Here is a 19511-nt window from a genome sequence, read left to right on the forward strand (position 1 = left end):
AATTAGCAGAAGGAGCATAGTTGACAACTACAATTGCCATGACTGGACATCTACAATTGCCATGAATTAAAAACAACACTTGTCATCCCTGGACAACTGTTGTTGCCATCCCTGGACACCTGCAGTTGCCATGGAGGAACAACTGCAGTTGCCATGCCAGTGCAACTACATTTGCCATGGCATGGCAACTGCAGTTGCCATGAAGGAACAACTGCGGTTGCCATACCGATGCAACTACAGTTGCCATGCCAGTAAAACTGCAGTTGCCACATCAGGGGCAACTGCAATTGCCGTACTAGCACAAACTGCATTTGCCATGAGTTGACCAACCACTACTATGCTTACAGGTTATTACGCTAGTGGTAACCCGGCAAACGTCTCGTGGCAAGCTTCACAAATTGCAGGTTGAGCACATCATTATGGTGTCACAGACCACACAAGATGGTCAAATGCAGCACAACAAGGTAAGGAAAAAAACTGAACCACAAAAAACAGCGCTACATTTATTATTTGTAGTTATTTGTAGGCAAAACAATAGTTGCCATGTTTGTTGAACAGTAGCTGCCATGACTGGACAGTTACAGCTGCCATACATGTCCACGCGCGGACTCACGGCTTGTTGTTTGAAATGATGTCATGCCAAATCACTCGAAGATGGTGTGATCCGTTGCGATACACATGTTATCCAAACAAAAATCTTACTCTCGTACCTGTTTTTTCTATTACATGGCCTACAACTACACTGAACAGCAGCGCGGGGACATCTACTGCGGGGAGCTCTGAGCACACGGAAGACGCGTTCCACCAGCCAGCAGACAATCATGCCGCAAACAATTTCGAGTCAGAGTCGGGAATGGCAATCATTCCAGCAATGCCGACAAGCACCCCTTTGAACACAAGCACTGGCAACACTCAAGTAGATGGAACTACCGCCGATACTGAAGTGAATGATGAAACTGACGACGACGCACAAGGGGATGAAGATGGTGGGCAATCAGAGATCGTGGTACCTCAGCCACCGTACATTGGGCAGAGATTTGAATCATTCGAAGAAGCAAAGGAATACTACCAGACATATGCAAAGTTCCATGGATTTGCGGTCAACACCGAGTACCATAGGAAAATTAAGAAAACTAACGAGTACAGCAGAGGTGAGATGAGGTGCCACAAGGCACAGAGGAACAAGAAGGGGAAAGGTGTTGCGCCTGTCGTTCCGGAACGAAAGAGAGGTATCATTCTCAAGACTGAGTGCCCTGTCCGGTGTAAGCTAAACGTAGATGGAGCACAGTGGGTGGTCAATGAATATTTTGACGAGCACAACCACCAACTCATAAAGAAGTTTGACCTGGTAAAATTTCTGACCGCCCACAGAGGGTTCACCCCTGTCGAAAGGCAATTCGTAAAGCTGCTACATGATTGTAACGTCGGTCCATCAAGAATGGTACAGATACTATCTCTCATCCACAGCAAAAAGGGGACTCTGAGTAGCATGCCGTACATACCAGCTGTCGTCACAAACCTACAGGCCAAGTACCGTAGAGAGAGCAAGTTGGCAGACATAGAGGCCACAATGGCCTACTTCGATGAGAAAGCGAAGGAAGATCCAGATTTCTTCTACAGGATAAGGTTGGACGATGAGGACCGTGTCAGGAACATGTATTGGGTGGATGGTGCTGCAAGGAGAGCCTACAAATATTTCCGAGATTGCATTTCATTCGACACGACGTACCTCACCAATATGTACAAGATGCCATGCGCTCCGTTCATAGGAATAAATAACCACAATCAGTTGTTGCAGTTCGGCTGCGGGCTCGTTCTGATGGGTACGTTTGGCTGTTCAAGACCTTCTTGGAGTGCATGGATGGACTTGCTCCGATGAACATAATAACAGACCAAGATTTCAGCATGTGTGCAGGCATAGAGGAGGTCTTTCCGTTGGCAGTGCACAGGCACTGCAGGTGGCACATTATAAAGAAGGCTGAGGAGACGCTAGGACCGTTCTTTGCTGACCGTCCAGAGCTGCACAAGGCATTCGAGCTGTGCGTGGACCACAACTTGACGGTGGAGGAGTTTGAAAGGAGCTGGATGGCCATGACTGAAACACATCAAGTCCAAGACAACGAGACTCTTGTTAGCCTGTGGGAGAAGCGAATGTACTAGGTGCCGGCCTACTTCATGTAGTGCTTCTTCCCCTTTCTGCAGACTATGCAGCGCAGCGAGGGGTTCAATGCTGTTTTGAAGCAGTACGTCAGCCCTGGCAACTCATTGCTACAGTTTGCCAAGTAGTACACAGCTTTGCAACAAAAAATTTTGGGATCTGAGCTACAGCAAGAAGCGACCACGACACTAAAGCAGCCAAAATTGCTAACGTATTTACAAATAGAGAGGCAAATGAGCAAGATATACACCAACAAGATCTTTAACAAGTAAGTCAGTTGCGTTACAGTCTTATTTGCATAAAAAGTACCAAGTCAGTAGGTGCCTTATAGAGTGCAATGCAGTTGCCATGATATGCAGTTGCCATGTTTAATGAAATACTGTTTGCCATGCTTACTCAGCTGCATGTTGCCATGTTCAATGAAAATTCTGTTTTTCCATGCTTGCTCGGGTGCATTTTCCTTATTGAATGAAGTGTAGTTGCCATGTTTAATGCATTGTGCTTCCATTGGGGCATGTTGGCATGCAAATGCCAATGTCAACTGAAAAAAATGTTATATTGGCGACACATATGCTGAAATGCAGTTGCCATGTTTAATAAAATGCATCTGCCATGTTTGTTGAAATGCAATTGCCATGTTTACTCAACTGTAGATGCCATGTTTAAATAAAAGGGCAGTTGCCATGTTTTATGCAATGTGCTTCCATTGGGGAATGTTGGTGTGGAAAAATGATGATGTCCAGTTGAAAATGTACTACAGTTGCCATGTCTAGTGTACTACAGTTGCCATGTCTAGTGTACTGCATTTGCCATGTCTAGTGTACTGCATTTGCCATGTTCAACGTACTATATTTTCCATGTTCAATGAACTATGTTTGCCATGTTCAAACAAAATGTATTTCTATTTCCATGACAACATAAGGTGGTACAAGAAAAGAGCGCACGATAGTTTAACAGAAAACACACAAAACTTGCAGATTCCAGGAAGAAATAAAGCGTGCCAGCATGTTCACGGCTTTTCAGGTGGACGAACATACGTTCAAGGTGTGTTCTATTTTGGGCATGTCAGATTCAGAACCTGAAGACCCGGACAAAGGAAGGAACTACTTCGTCAAAGCATCGATAGGCGAAGGCGAGTACTACTGTGAATGCTGCAAGTTCGAATGGGACGACATTGTGTGTTGTCACATACTAAAAGTAATGGACATGAACGCTATGACACGGATGCCCCGCCATTTCATAAGGTGGCGATGGACTTGGGACGCTGTACGACGCGTTGGCGCCGTAGACAACACACGCAGTTCTGGCTGTGCATGACGAGAGACCTGAGTCAACCATGGAAGCCGTGAGGCACGTTGTGCTGACAAAGAACTATGCTGAGCTAATTGATGAAGCATGCAAGAGTGATGAGACAGCGAGAGTCGAATAAAAACACAGGAAGGCACTGAAAAGAGAGCTTGATGAGATCAAGAAGAGGAAAGCTGAGGAAGCCTTACACCGGTTCCCCCGCACATCAAGTGTGCCTTCATCCACGGGGCCATCATCTGAAAACTCGGAGATAGGATCTGAAACAGCAAGCACACAGACCCATGTCAGGAACCCACCCCGTTCTATCACAAAGGGTCGTCCAAGAGAGATAAGGTACAAGTCGGGATTGGAGATCCAAGCAAAACACAAGAAAACGAAGAAAGGGGCGGGCAATCCATGAGCAAAAATTGGGGCGATGTGACATGGTCCTTGTGGAAATTTTGTTTTGTACCCTAGATGATGAGAATTTTTTTAAAAAAAATTGGGAGAATGACTCTTGAGGGGCATCAGAAGTGGAAGGAAAATTCATTGAATGGATAAATGCAGTTGCCATGTTATGGGTACTTAATCTGCCATGTTATGTGTAGTTAATCTGCCATGTTATGTGTAGTTAGTCTGCCATGCTATTTCATACTAAATATGCCATGCTATTTAATACTAAATATGCCATGCTATTTTATACTAAATATGCCATGCTAGTTGTACTGGATCTGCCATTTTAGTTGTACTGGATCTGCCATGTTAGTTGTACTGTATCTGCCATGTTAATTATGCTGGATCTGCCATGTTGTTTGTACTGTATCTGCCATGTTAGCTGTACTGAAAATATGCCATGGTATTTGTAATGACTCTGCATGGCATATATTTCCATGACAATACGACGCGGTTTAGAGACACATAGTGTGTTGTGCGCAATGTATGGGAAACAAGTTGGAAAAAGCGTAACGTGCATAAACCGCAGCAAAGGTTGTGGCTACATGATCAACCTACCCATGCTAGCCGGTGCAGTTAGCGATGAAAAAGAAGAAGCAAAACAGCCAAAATGAAAAACGACGATGACTTTCACTACCCATGTCTGATGAACTACATTTGCCATCTTTTTTAAAACATCATAGACGCATTCAAAGCAGCAAACCGGTGCTAGAAACGATGAAACCATTGTAATAATGATAAACATAAAAACATATCTGCTGTAACGCCTAAAATAGGTTCACGTCCACACATATATTACAGAAACTATTCAAATGTCGCTCACACACCACCACTACATAGTAGGCTACGCGGGGTTGCAGTCATAACATAGCACACAAACATAGTTTTCGACGAGAACAAAGAGATAGTACCTTACATTCCTCGGCGACAGAATGTAAGGTATGCGTCCGGTGTGTAACGCCACGTGATCACTTGTACTTCTTGATGACTTTCTTGACAGCTTCCTCCACGAACTCGCGTGCTCTGGACCGCTTGTTGGAATCTTCATTCGTCAACCAGTTCCATGTGTAGATTTTCCGGAGCTCAACGACCGTTGTAGTTGTGATAGGGGGGATAATTCTACCTTCCCACTTTGCAAAGTATTCCAGCACATGAAAGCCACAGTCCGTCCTGCACGAGGAAAAGAGTCAGGTGAACACGCAAAAAGGATAGACGTAACAAAGATAGACTTCAATTCAGATGTGACAACAAAAGAGGGGTTGGATTGATATAAATGGCACATGAAGGAAGGAAGAAATTACGTGTTCCCTTGCTTCGCAGTCGCCACATACTCAGTCAGGAAATGCCTGATCTGGACCTTTGAATGTTCGTAGTGACGGTTTCATATCTCTTTGAGGTTGTTAATGAAGAATTCGACATGCGTAGTAAGGTCTGCATCAGCTTCCGAACGAATTGAATCAAGCACCTCAAAACGTTGGTTCTTCAGGTCAAGACAGATCGCATAGTGGTGACCACACTTGTCGTGTGGGTCATGTGGTGCAAGCTCCTGGAACATGGGGAACATGACCTGCATTTAAAAGTGAAGAAATGAGAAGCAGAGTTCACATAAAGAACAACAGAGTGACAAAAAAATTAGAATCACGTAGAATGTTTGGTTATGGGTGGGGGTAGTTGAAAGAAAGTTGCCGTCCATGTATAAACAAAATGTGCCGTGTATTTTACTATCAAGTTGCCACATAGTTTGCACGGGATGCAAAAATCAAGAAGTCAGTGTGCACGGCAGCTGTTGCCACATGAAAACATCTGCCACATAAACACAAGTGCAGATGATGGCAAAAAACCACACCATGTGAAAAAACATTGCAGACAGGGAAGGAGTACTCACATATTTCTTCAGTGTGAGCTTGAATTCACCGTGTTGAGCAAAATTCTTCCTCAAGATTTTGTGGTGGAAGTCACCATCCCATATTTTGCAGGTCACACTGTAATGCATGATTATCTTGTCGGCACACACATCGATGTGATTGTTGATGTAGTCGATCCCGCATGCAACTACATTCGTCGACATTTTACCGTTTGGCCTCATGGACTCGGCAAGATCACCCAACTCGACGTACGTCGCTCCGCATTGAATGACTTTGGTTCTGTCCAAACATAAGCTGTATGAAAACGATATGACATGGAAGAATCATGCCTACTAAGTAAAAAAATATGAAAGAACTAAAATGTAAGTGGATCGTGTATAGTAAGTACAAAGAAGATGAATGGTAAAAAAAGGAGCAAAGCAAAATGAGAGATTATGGGGTGTGGTCATTTACGCTTTCAGCTCCTTCATGTGCTTGCTGCTGGCCCTCGCATTTCCAAACCGCTTGACGATATCGTACAGCTGGGTCTGTTCCTTAGTGGCCCTGAATTCGGGCTCGTAGTCTTCCGCGGGAGGTGAGTGAACTACCCTCTGCTGCCTCACAGAACTAGGAGTGGCACTCCTAATGGTATCCTCAGATACCGTATCTGCAGGCACGTTGGAACTTGATTGCCCTTACCCTCGTGAGGACCTCCTCTGCAATGCTGCCTCCTCAATCATGCGGTAAGCTTCGTCAAGTGACGGTGAAATCTCATCAGGGGTGGCTGCAATGATAAAAAAAGTGGGTTAGGATACCTAGAAAATAAAAAAACAGATGGATTGTGAGAAGACAGGGTGCATGATGTGAGATGTAGGTAGAAACAGTGGGGCAGTTGCCATGTGTGGTCCAACTACAGTGGCCATGTCATAGCAACTACAATTGCCATGTAGTTGCACTGTAGTTGCCATCTAGTTGGACTGTAGTTGCCATGTCACAGCAACTACAGTTGCCATGTTGTGTCAACTCCACTTGCCATGTGATTGCCGTATGAAAAAATGCAGCATGGAAACAAAAAATGCAGGTGACATGGTGTGGCAAATCCAGTTGCCATGTGTAATGCATTGTATTTGCCATGTGACAGCAACTACAGTTGCCATGTTGAATCAACTTCAGTTGCCACGTTGTTGCCCAAATGTCAAATGCAGCATGGCAGCTAAAAAAATGTAGGTGACATGGTGCATCAAATCCAGTTGCCATGTCATCACATGTCAGTTGCCATCACAAGTGAGAACCCCCAAAAACTATGATTGGGACAAAAGTCAAACTACAAAGATGTATACAAGAAAAATCATAAGGACATGACAAGTGTACCTTGCACAATCGGCTTTGCGAACTTGACAACCTTCCTGCCCTCGATCATTGGCTGTGCCATCACTGCAGGTATGCCTCCTGGGAAAGCAAAGGCAACTGGCATAGGATCTTGCACCACCGGTTGATCTTGACTGATGTCAAGGCTGAAGCTCGGTGGGGTAAAGGCCATTGGGTGCCTCTCATTCCTACTGGCCGGACCATGAACGACTTGCGGGGCAGAATCCAAGGGTGAAAGATCGACAAACATATCTGAATCGGCAGCTACAGAATGATTGGCCTTATTTGCAGGGCGGGGCGTGTTGTCAGCGGTATCAGCCGCAGCTTTCATGACAATCTTCTTATTTGGGCTGTAGGGGACACCGACATTGACTGGGAGCCTGGAAGTGCGCAGATTTATGCTGGGGATTTCCACTGCGGGTAAAGGCGCAGTCTGCTCCAGTTTTTCACCTGCGTCACTCGTGCCCGGCTTGACACCTGCATCAGTTGTGCTCCGGTCTTCCGGTTTCTCCATCACATTGCTTTTGGTAGGTGGCGGGAACAGTGTGGACGCAGGAACATAACCAGGCTCGTCTCTCCTGCTCCTAGCTATAGCCGGTGCGTTGGGTATGTGTGTTGGTTGCTTGCGGGGGCTACGACGCCTAGGTGGAAGACCAGCACACGAAATAGTCGCCTTAGCAGTATCTGCACCGACAGGAGCTGGAGCTGTTCTGCCAGGACTCTCACCTGTAGATGGCATATCCTTGTGAACTGCCGCCTCAGCCGCTTCTGTCGTGGACACAGGAGTGCCACCACGCACGCGCTTGGAATCAGTGTCAGATGAGCGGGAATCTTCCTTGCTTAGGTTCGTCTTGGGAGCATTCACTTCAACGCTTGCTGATGGGGTGGCATGGCTCACAGCAGCATCCTTCATTGCCAGAAGAGTTGGCAATATTTCAGTTGTCCTAGCAGATACCGACTCGTCACTCCCCGATGTACGGATGCCTGTTGTTCTATCCTGCACATCTGCAGCCGGCGGAGATGGTCGGCCACTTGCATCAGAGTTGGTGGGAGCGGTCAACGGTGCAGCAGCAGTATTGTCGCCTGGTGCCTCGTGTACATCTAAGTTGCCCCTTGTTGACAACTTTGAATGCAGGCGTTCGAGCGGGTCCTTACTGATATGCTTGGCCCCGCGCGTAGTAGTCTTCTTCACCCTGCAAAAATAAAAATAAAGCACATGAAAAAGGTATTAAAAATGAACAAAAATATGTTTTCCTTGGTAGAAATCTTAAAAAAATGAAAAACAAGTGGAGAAGCTGGTAGTTGCCATGTAATGGGAACGTGAGTTGCCATGTGTCATAATTAGCAGTTGCCATCCAGCAGCAGTTGCCATGTTAGCCAACTTGAAGAATGATAAAAATGTCTGATCTGCCATGAATGCAATTTCAAACCTAGGTGTGGGATGAGCTCACAAGCCAACGGTAAAGATGGCAGTTGCCATTAGGTACATTAAAGTTACCATTTGGCCTAGATTCCAGTTGCCATGTAAAAAACAATAGGAGTTGCCATACACTTAAAAAGGAAGGAAACAATCATTTGGAGAACAGCAGTTGCCACGTGGGGGGCGATGACAGAAGACAATGTGACAAGCTAAACGGATGCATTGGAAAATTAAGAAAATATAGCGCTATGTCAATGAAAGCGGATGAAAAAACCTATTTCTTGACTGCCTTCCTCAGGTCTGGCAACACGACAGGATCCCCGGTGTTGGTCGTCATCGTCCGAGGAGATGACCTGGTGGAAGGGGTGTCACCGGCAATGGGGGCGCCTTTGTTCAACCGAGTAGAAACACGGGTTGGCGTTGGCGCCTGTTTCTTCGTAACTGCTCGTCCACCAGCTGTCGGCTCGCTGCATGTATGAGATGAAGGAAAAAAAGGGTGGCAATTGTCAGACAGCAAACTTGTTGCCGCGCTTGACAAAAACAAGTGCAAAAAAAGGATGAGTCTATTCAAAGAAAATAGACAAAGCAAAAAACTAAAATAAAAGTCGAACATCTTCCTGGCAGCTACAGGGTCGGTCCTAGACCTCTTGCCAGCAGAACCCTGCCCAACACCCTCTGGAGCCCTCCCCCTCTTTGATGGCAAAACCCCCTCGCCTCTCGCAGCCGTATGTTGTTTGACTTTCTCCGGTTTGGGGACATCTGTTGCATCCTTGCCCTTGTTACCACCTGCGCGAACTTCAGCATGATCATCATCATCGGTGTCCTCTTGCACATTCTCCATGACATCATTGTCATCCTTGCTGAGACCAGCATCTCCACGTAGTTCAGCTTGTGTGTCAGCAAGCTCTTGGGAACTGTTGTAGTCATACCGTCCACGGCAACCGGTTGGCCGATGTGTATGTTCTGGGACAAATGAAGTGAACTGCCTCGCAACTGCGTCGTTGTCAGAGCCACTGAGGGACGTCCACCCTCAACCAACTTCCCGAGCAGGCCGGTCATTCCAGATGCAAACTGCTCTATTAGATGCTCAACAGGTGCCCTCGCCTGTGCACGAAACAAAGAAGCATCAATGACCACCCGTATTGCAATCACTTGCACGACATCAAAAAATACTCCACGGCAAACCATAGATGTAGATCTTTTGATTACCTCGGCAGGGCAAGACGGAGCTGAGTGCACGTCCATCCACTTTCCAAAGTTTTGAGGCCCCCCAAACACGCTGTAGTCTATAGCATGCTTGGCCATCAGCTGGAAAGAACAAAAAAAGCTAGGACATAAGAGAGAGGATGTAAGTTTAAGCATGAATGAAAAGAGTTGCCATGTGGAATGAGACATGGATACAGTACTCAGACAGCCATGGATAACAAAGGTAGTCATCTCTTATGACCCACAGACGGTTGCCTCATGCCAATTTGTAGGCATGCCGTGTGGGCAAAGAAACCAGAACTAACCTGCAGTTTTCCATATGTGGTGTCAGTAGCCTTGTCTGCGGCAAGCACAGCCTTGACAGCGTTGATAGTCCACGCAGAAACAGCAAACTTGTGCGCAGGCAGCGGGCCTCCTGTCCCAGTGAAATCCACGATGGACAGATCAAGACAGTCGACGTACATGAGCTGATGCAAAACAATTTTAAAAAGAAAGAAATATCAGTTGCCATCATGGGTACTGTGTGGAGGAAAACAGGATAATATATGTTCCAATGATAATCAAGTTGAGGTGCATGAAAGAAGAGAAGAAAAAGAAGAAGATGCCATCTACATGTGCTAATTGCCATCATAGTGTGATAGCAGTTGCCATGTTGTTATGATGGCAGTTGCCATCATAGTATGATGACAGTTGCCATACTAATATGATGGGAGTTGCCATATTGTCATTATGCCAGTTGCCATATTGTCATTATGGCAGTTGCCATCTTGATATGATCAGGTTGCCATCTTGTTATGATCAGGTTGCCATGCATGAATAAAAGTGTGTTAAAAAACAGTGTTCACAGAAAGAACTGGTAAAAAAATACCATTAAATGCAGTCGACAACCCTTTTGGTACATCTTGCTTGAGAATGCATCATGCAGGAAGTCGGCAATAAACTTACACCAATTCATGTTCTTCAGATTTTCCAGATCTGCCTGCACCACACAAAATTTCAGGACAAAAAAGGTTGCCACATCAGAAATCAAATGGAAAAAAACATCGGAAAACGCTGGCAGTCACTAGCTTTACACATGACATCGGAGCCAAAAAGATCAAAGGAAAATAAAGTAGTAAAGATGGATCATTCACTAGGATGGGGAAGCATTCGTTGCTTGGGCGAAGAGAGGTGGTCGGCGCGAAAACAGCTGAGATGAGGTACATGAGTAGCTTCATCTTGAAAACATCTCCATGCATCGTCATGGCCTGCAGCGAATCTGCCACTGCAGACGTGTTCGGCATGGATTCCGACCCAGGAAACAAATGGGGGAACAACGCTTCCTCGATCTCATTGTTGACCTCGTACGGGACTTTGATATGTCCACGAGGCACACCCAAAGTGCAGAACACGGATTCCTCGTTCAACGGTAGTCCTCCACGTCCCGGAATCACGAATTCCCTGGAGGCGGGGTCGTAGATCTCACCAAGCCAGTCGCATACAGGGTTGACAAGGTTCGTGCACCGGACATCCATCATAGACTGCATACCCATCTCAGCAGCAGCCCCCTTCTGATCGTCGGTGAATTTGTCAGTCAACACAGTCAGTCGTTCTTGGGAGGCTCTGTTGCGAATACGTTTCTTCTTCTGCAAAAAACAGACAAAAAGTGATCAGTTGTTGCCATGTTTTGGCAAAAAGTGATCAGTTGTTGCCATGTTTTGCAATGTCATGAAATTTTAGTTCGTGTCAGACGACTGCAAGCTCGAGGTGTCAACCAGTAACATAAAGCAGGAGGAAGGGGGATGTGTGAACATTTACCTCATCACCCTCTTTTCTCCGTCTAGTTGCCCGATTACGCTGTGGTGGATCCATGAAATCATCATCATCGTTTTGATGATCGCCACGAGCCATTCTGCTGAGATAGGAACAGACCAAATTGTCATGGTGGAAATGTAAATGCAAAAGGTAAGCAGTTGCCACCTAACAGAAAATGTCAACTAGTGAATGCAGAAAAAATAACATGAACACACACGCACCCCTCCTATGATTGTCAGAAACATAAACATGGCAAGTAAGCACGTTGGTTGCATTATCAAGTAAAAAAAGTGTACATATGGTAAATGCACTTGAAAATAAAAAATGTTGAAGTTGCCATGTTAGCCCAAGATAGTACGATAGAAAGTCACAGAATCCTCCACATCAGAAAAACTAAGATGTGGCAGCTCACACACTGTCCTAAAAATACACCAATCAAATGCCACTTGTTCAGCGGCAGAAATGTGCTAGGGTGAAATTGCCGTGCTGAAATGCAGCACATACTACAACAAATCGATGAAACCACATCTAATCAAGAACCTGAAAATTGCCACATTGTGATCAGATATCACAAAGTCGTTGTTGCAAAACAAAAAAAATTACGCCTACAGTACAATGAATTTGCCATATTGTACTGACTGCGGCATGGCAACAGACATGATGTGGTCAGCCAAAAACTTGCCACATGCAAAGCATATGTATGGCATCTGACACAATTGATATGCAAATTTGGTTGCCACATTATGCAGCCAATTTGCCACACTGCCTTATCTGCAGAATGGCAACAGACAGTGTGTTCACATTCTATTTGCCACATGAATATACTATCCAAGTGGCAACAGGCACACTTGATGTGCACATTAGTTGCCATCCAGTGCAGTTGGCTCCTGAAACTGCATTGACTACCGATTGTGGCAACTATCACAGTGTGGTAACTATCACATATCATTCAGAAAAATTAGATGCCACAATAAAAAAGCATGTTTGTGGCTACTATCACAGTATTCAGCAAATTTAGTTGCCACATGGAAGAGCATGTGTGTGGCAACTATCACAGTCATTCAATAAAAATAGTTGCCCCATGCGAAAGCTTATATGTGGCAACTAACACAGTCATTTCAGTAATTTGTTGCCGCAAGGGGAAACACGTTTATGGCAACTATCACATTTGTTCAAGGAGTTAGTTGCCACACAATCATGATAGTTAATGAAACTATCAAGTTCGCCTCATACTACAGTTTCAAAACCCAACTAACTAGATCTAGGGTTCAATGGCAACTACCGCGACTTCAAATTCACCCTCAAAATTCTCCCACGAACTGACTACAAACATAAATTCGAACCAATGCGCATCAAACAAACCGGGAGACACCTGCCCAATCCATAGGCAAGACTAGTGCATGCCTCCGAACAGGCATAACCACACCGACGATGCCGCCGCCGCGGCCGTGATGAAACTGCCCAGTGCCACCAAAAGCGGCTAGCAGACGACTTCGGCGCCGGTGGGAATGCCGATGCATCGCCGAATCGCCTGAATCTCTACGAATCACGATCGAGGAATCGAACAGGGAGGGAAGGGGGAAAATGCAGGAAGGGATTGCGAGAGTTGTAGCGAGCATTACCTTCAACCCGCAGGCGCTCCGGCGAAGCCGCTCCGTTCCGGCGAGCACCACCGATGGCCGCGAACACCGTCGATTCTTCCGCCTCCGCCGTCGCCTTCTCCCCTCGCCTTCTCCTTCAATGGTTTGAAATGCGAGTGGGTTGTGCCAGTAACTGCGGTGCGGGTGAGTAAATGGAACCGTGAGGGAGAGGGGGCAGAGGTGTGCGACATGTTTGACGTCAACCGCGATCGGAGCGTGGCGTGCGGGCGCATAGCAGTTCCACCGCACGCCTCCGAGTGGCAACCGCTGACCGCGGGATGGCAACCAACATGCGGGCGAACTGACTCACACACCGCACACGCGCCTCGTCCTACGTGGCGCAGAAAACCGGCCGGTTTGTTCCAAAATTCATGCACAATGTTGCCAACGGAGATGCTTGCGTGTGGTCGGGATGGTGAACGCCCACACGTGTGGGCGTTAACATTTCCGAATGTTAAAGTGAGTTGTCCTTTAAAAACAATTAAATCGAAGATCACACGGGAAATTATCCTTTAAAGGCATCAACCAAGTATGTTTCTTATACTGCCATGTTTCTAGAATCATGCTGGTGAAAAAGACCCTAGCCACGCAATCGACTAAGTACTCGTGGACAAGTAAGAAATTGCAATAGTATGTGTACCTTACCTTCTAAATTATGTACTCGCTCCTTAAGGAAATTTAAGAGCGGTCGTAAAGAAATATATTGTAAAAAGTGACTGCAAGTAGATATATAGGAATTTTTCGTGCTTTAGACCACCGGCATGATCGTATTACAAGAAAATACCACATAAAAATGAAATTGCCAAATGTACCATGGAGGAAGCCCCCGCATGCGACACGATGTCCATTGCCGCGACAGCCCGCGGCGGCAGGTTGTGTATCACCGCAATTTCGGCACTATAAGTTGCGGGTTCAGCTGAACAAGACGATGAAACAAGGGGATGTGGGGAACAGCGGTACAAATGTTGGTAATCTGGAACGATGTGATGACCAATCCTGGAAACGACTATGGAAGTTACCCTGCCCGCGGAAGATACAGATGTTCACATGGCGTCTGAAGCATGAGTCGCTGGCCTTCCGGACAAACCTGGAGAGAAGAGGGATCAAACTGGACAGCACAAAGTGCTTGTTTTGTAGCTGTGCGGATGAGGATGGGGCACACTTGTTCATTAAGTGTAAATCTGTCAAGAAGGTGTGGCATGCACTGGGTCTAGAGAAGGTGAGGATCGAGCTTGAAAGCATCGGGGGTGTGCATGCAATGCTTGATCTCCTTTGGGGCCTGGATGAAAATGTACGAGTGAAGATCCTTACAATGTGGTGGCATTGGTGGAATAACAGAAATAAATTGAGGGAAGGAGAGCTACCAGTGACCACCGATGAGGTGACAAGACGGGTGACATGCAACACCATGGAGTACATACAGATATTCAAGGCCGGGAAGGTACGGAAGGAGGAGGAGGCCAAGTGGCAACCACCGCGGGATGACATGCTTAAAGCAAACGTGGATGGGGCTTACAAACCTGGAGATGATTTCGTCACCTGGGGAGTGGTAATACGAGATGAGGCGGGGGATGTCGTCCAGGCACGGGCAGGCAGGACCGAACATGTGGCCGATCCGTTTGGCGCCGAGGTCATGGCTATGGCAGAGGCAATCAACATGGTGGCAGATTTGGGGGCACTCCGATTGGTCCTGGAGACGGACTCCAAGCTGCTGCAAGAGGCCCTCGACTTCAAGAAAGTGGACTACATACCCTACGTGGCGATCATCGAGGATTGCAAACTCCAGCTTAAGTTGTGGTTTTCGCGAGTAAATTGCATAAAACCATCACTTTAAATGTTAGGTTTGCGAAAAACACTATGTTGCATTTTTTTGGCAGAAAACAGATTTTGCAAAAATCACTGATCGGCAGATTAGAACGCTTTGAACATGTTTATGACAGATGGGCCCCGCTCGTCAGGAGCTGACTGGGCAAAATTATGCCAGGTGGGCACTTTGACTAGTCAAAAATGCCTGTGCCGTCATCGAATCTTGCTGCCGTTTACCCATGGAGGAGAGTCAGCAGCCCCGCCGCTGCCAATGGAGTAGAGGAGCAGCAGCTCCGTAGCTGCCAATGGAGGGGAGGAGCAACAGCTCCGCCACTGCCCGAGGAGAGGAGCAGCAGCTCCGCCTCGCGCTACTTGATTTGTGGCCTTGGTCAACGGTGGTGTGCAGCGGCGTTCGGGGTCGTCGACGGTGAGGATGAGGGCGGCAGCGGCGGATCGACTCGGAGGGAGAGGGGTGGGGGTGCCTCATCGGGTAGGGGCCGCCGGCAGTGAGGGAGTCGAGGGCCGCATCAGCTCGATTGGGGGATTGAGGATCGAGCAAGAGAAGAGTAAATTGCATGGCGGACAAAGGTGCTGCGGCAGCCGACGCTCGAGGTGCCGCACGACCCCCGGACGGCGGCGGGCAGTTTGGGCGCTCCAACATGGCGGAAGGCTGCTCCTCGGCCGGGGCGGGCAGAGTCCTCTGCCTCGCCCAGGGTGCGGCAATGGCGACGGCGGCTGGGTCTTTTCCTCGGCCGGGGTCGGGACTGGTGGTGGCCTCTGCGTCGACTTGGGCGCGGCAACGGCTGCCTCTACATCGAACTGGGCGCGGGAGTGACGACCCTTATCTCTGCCGGGGACGGGATGGGCAGCGGCCGGATGGAGAAGAAGCAGTTTTTTTTTCTTTTTTCTTTTCCAATGACAGATGAACCCCACAAGGCAGCACATGATGATAACTTTACCCCACGTCGCCGTTACATGTGAGATTTTAAGTGATGTCACGTCAGTCTGACTGGCGAGTCATATCTGTCATAATCTCACTTAACAGAGCCAGATCTGCCAATCAGTGATTTTTACAAAATGATTACACAAGACATGGTGTTTTTTGTCAAAAAAATGTAATGTAGTGTTTTTCGCAAACCTAACCTTCAAAATGGTGATTTTATGCAATTTACTCGGTTTTCGCACATAGATATAGCGTTATGCCGTCGTCAAGCTAATACTGTAGCACATGAGTTAGCCCAGCTTGGGCGTATCTGTTCCCCTAGTGAGTATGAAACCTGGAACGTTGATGTACCGTCCCAAGTGGCGCTTTGTGTTGCGGGTGATATGCCGGTACACCTTTAAGTTATAAAGCTATGCTTTCCTAAAAAAATCGGCACTATGGCTTGCTGGAACGGAACGGAAAAGCTAAGCGGCACCTGCCGCTAAGGCGGCAAGCTGACGTGGTTGCAGCCAGCGACGAGACATGGCGCTGCATGCTGCTAGTGGCGCCGTCCTTCGTTGTGTGCCAACTGCAACCGGTGTCTTCACGTGCGCGGTTTAAAATTGGTACTCGCTTGGTTAGACCAAAACAGGAAGGGATCAATAATTAGAGGCTAATTAAACAGAACAAAAATACCTTGCATGTCAATGATAAATATAAAAATGGATCGGCCATGCATTGATCTATCTTTTATTCCTTTTTTTTGCGTGAGATCTATCTTTTATTCAACTACAACATCTTTAGAATCGGTCTTCAAATTGCTTAAAATCGCAGTCAAAGTGGACTATTTTCCTCTTTCGCACGTAATCTAACACACTTATACGAGAGAAACGAGATAGTGTGCTACCGCTGCGAAGAGAACCGTTCGGTTGCCAGCGTACGCTGGGCCGGTAAACCTGTTATCCACAAGCTGCCGCCGCACCTGCGGCCTCCATCTGCGGCGGCAGGTGCCACGTGTGTGTTGCTGAACGTGCTGCCACGGTAGTTCTGTCAGTGGTACTGGGAGGTGGTCTTTTTTCCTCAAAATCGCTGGATTGGTGGTCCTTTATGCCGAAAATTCAATAGATAGATACCATTTGTACTAGTTGAAAATCAATCTGAACCAGTCAGCCATTAGGGGTACACATGTGATGTGAGGACACTACAAGGCGGTTTAGACGGAAGGAGAGCGGAAAGAAACCATAAATAACAGCAAGCGAGTAGATTAGTACACAAATAGCAGCAGCTCGTCCAGCTCAGGTCAGCCGTGTTTTAATAGGTTGAAGCTCACCATACCCACCAACATATACAGGTGCACAATCGAACCAACCGAGCGACTCACCATTATATAAATTAATTAACCACAGTGCATCCACCTACTCGCTCACTTTCAGCATGCAACCTTGCTTTTCCTTTCGAGATTTCTAGAAGCAGATCGATGTAGATATTGGGAAAACTTTCTTAGTTAAAAGCCATGTGTATGTGTGATGGGACTGGGAGGCTGCGGGGAATGATGTGTGACAAAATAGACTTGTGGACCTTGAGTTGGATCTAAATTTGCAACAGAAAAAATCAGCTACTGACTCATCGCAACAACCGTCGTCTATAGTGAGTAAACATGGTCAATGTGGTTGCTTAAATACGAAAATGAAGTTTTCGTAGATGTTTTTATAGATGTAGTAGTAGTAGATGAGTAGCTGTGACAATGTGAAGCAGTTTTTTTTAAATGATAATTGATTTGGATAGCTTTTCAAGTTTAAACATCTTTGTATGTGTATGGACAGCTTATATGAATAGATTGTTGATTGTTGATTTTGACAAATGCCAACAAAATGAATGCATAGATGCAGTTTGTAGGGAAAATTCGAATGGCCTATGTTTTGCTGGAGTGTTGATTAATTTCCATTTTGGCAAATTTCAGGCACTTGATATGTCCTGTTATAGCAAAGGTCATGCCGGATTTTTTTCGTGAATCTTGATATGACTTGTGCTAGAAAGTAGGAAATATCGAGTGCCCATGATTTGCCTGAACAGGAATTAATCAACATTCCAGCAGAACATAAGCCTTTTTTATGTCATTGCTCCATATATGTAACGGGTTGACTTTCAGTCAGTCGACGCTACTTGAGAGGGAGTGTCCACCATATACTGTCGAAATATCAGAGAGGACAAATCCCGACTGTTGTCGTGGGGTCGCTGCCTCTTCCTTCTACTCGTGATATACCTTGGTAATGCACGACAGAAGGAGGGGAAGCGACCATCACCGACGGTCGAAATAACCATGAGGTAGTGTCCACCATATACACCACATGAGATGAGAGTGTTCAAGAAAAAGACTCGACAGACTGGCAGTCAACCCGTGATGAATAATAATGATCTAATTTAGTTTATTGTAGTACATATATTGAATTTCAAAAGTTTAATCTTTGAATTATGGACATAGGAAATGTCTGACGACGATAGGATCCCTGAGTGCGAGTACCGTGGCGACGACCGGGGTCTGTACGACATGCCTCAACTGGAAGACGGTCGGTGCTTCAGTATTAAGCTCGACGAGACCTTCGATGTTTATACGGTACGCAACGACGACAAGTCTTTTTTGTAATTAAGCATGACTTCTGCTTCTTCAATATGTAATTTTCGCTTTCTACAATTCGACTAGTGCATCCCCTGCCATGCAAGACGTTATGTCTTGGAGAAGCTGGATTTCGAAGATCGTGAGAATATGGAGACAAGGAGTGTTCACCTCATCAGGACCCATTATCACTGGTAGAAAAAGAGCCTGTTGTCCCGGTTCGTAAGGGCCTTTTGTCCCGGTTCCTGAACCGGGACTAAAGGGTCGGTACTAATGCCCTGTCCCTTTAGTCCCGGTTCAATCCAGAACCAGGACTGATGGGCCTCCACGTGGCTTGTGCACGGAGCCCAGGCAGGAGACCCTTTGGTCCCGGTTGGTGGCACCAACCTGGACCAATAGGCATCCACGCGTCAGCATTTCTGTGGCTGGGGTTTTTGTTTTTTTTTTGAAAGGGGGGGTTGGGGGTTTTGGGGGGTTAATTTAGGTGTTTCATATATTGTGTTAGCTAGCTATAATTAATAGAGAGAAGTGTCCTCTCTTATGTCCGTGCTTGGTCGATGCTACGTACTATACATACGTATAGAGAGGACTAGACACGCTAGCTAGCTAGTAAGCAAATGAAGGAAACAGAAGATCGTCATGAACATATATGCATACAGAGAGAAGTGATATCGACCACCTCTCCTTCTCCGAGAGATTGGTCGAACAACAAGTTCTCGTATATCTATCCGACACTACCGGCTCCATATATACAATAATTATCTCTTACAAATATAATCATACGGACTCATGGTCCACATAGTATTCTCCGTCTTCAGTGATCACGTGGTCAAGAAAGAATGCCGCTAATTCCTCTTGAATTGCTCGCATGCGAGCTGGTGCTAGGAGTTCATCCCGTTTACGAAACATCTAATTTGAAGAAGGGGGTCAATACATATATATATATGAATGAAATGAAACTCAACACAAATGATGGTAATAAAATAAAATTGTGAATGT

The 19511-nt window shown here is 46.4% G+C and overlaps 1 pseudogene; it reads left to right on the forward strand.

The window, feature by feature from the left end:
* Window positions 1-1570: 1570 nt before the first annotated feature.
* Window positions 1571-18710, forward strand: LOC119299943 (annotated as a pseudogene).
* The last annotated feature ends 801 nt before the right edge of the window (window positions 18711-19511 follow it).

This window comes from Triticum dicoccoides, chromosome 5A (assembly GCF_002162155.2).
Source record: "Triticum dicoccoides isolate Atlit2015 ecotype Zavitan chromosome 5A, WEW_v2.0, whole genome shotgun sequence".
NCBI lineage: Eukaryota > Viridiplantae > Streptophyta > Magnoliopsida > Poales > Poaceae > Triticum > Triticum dicoccoides.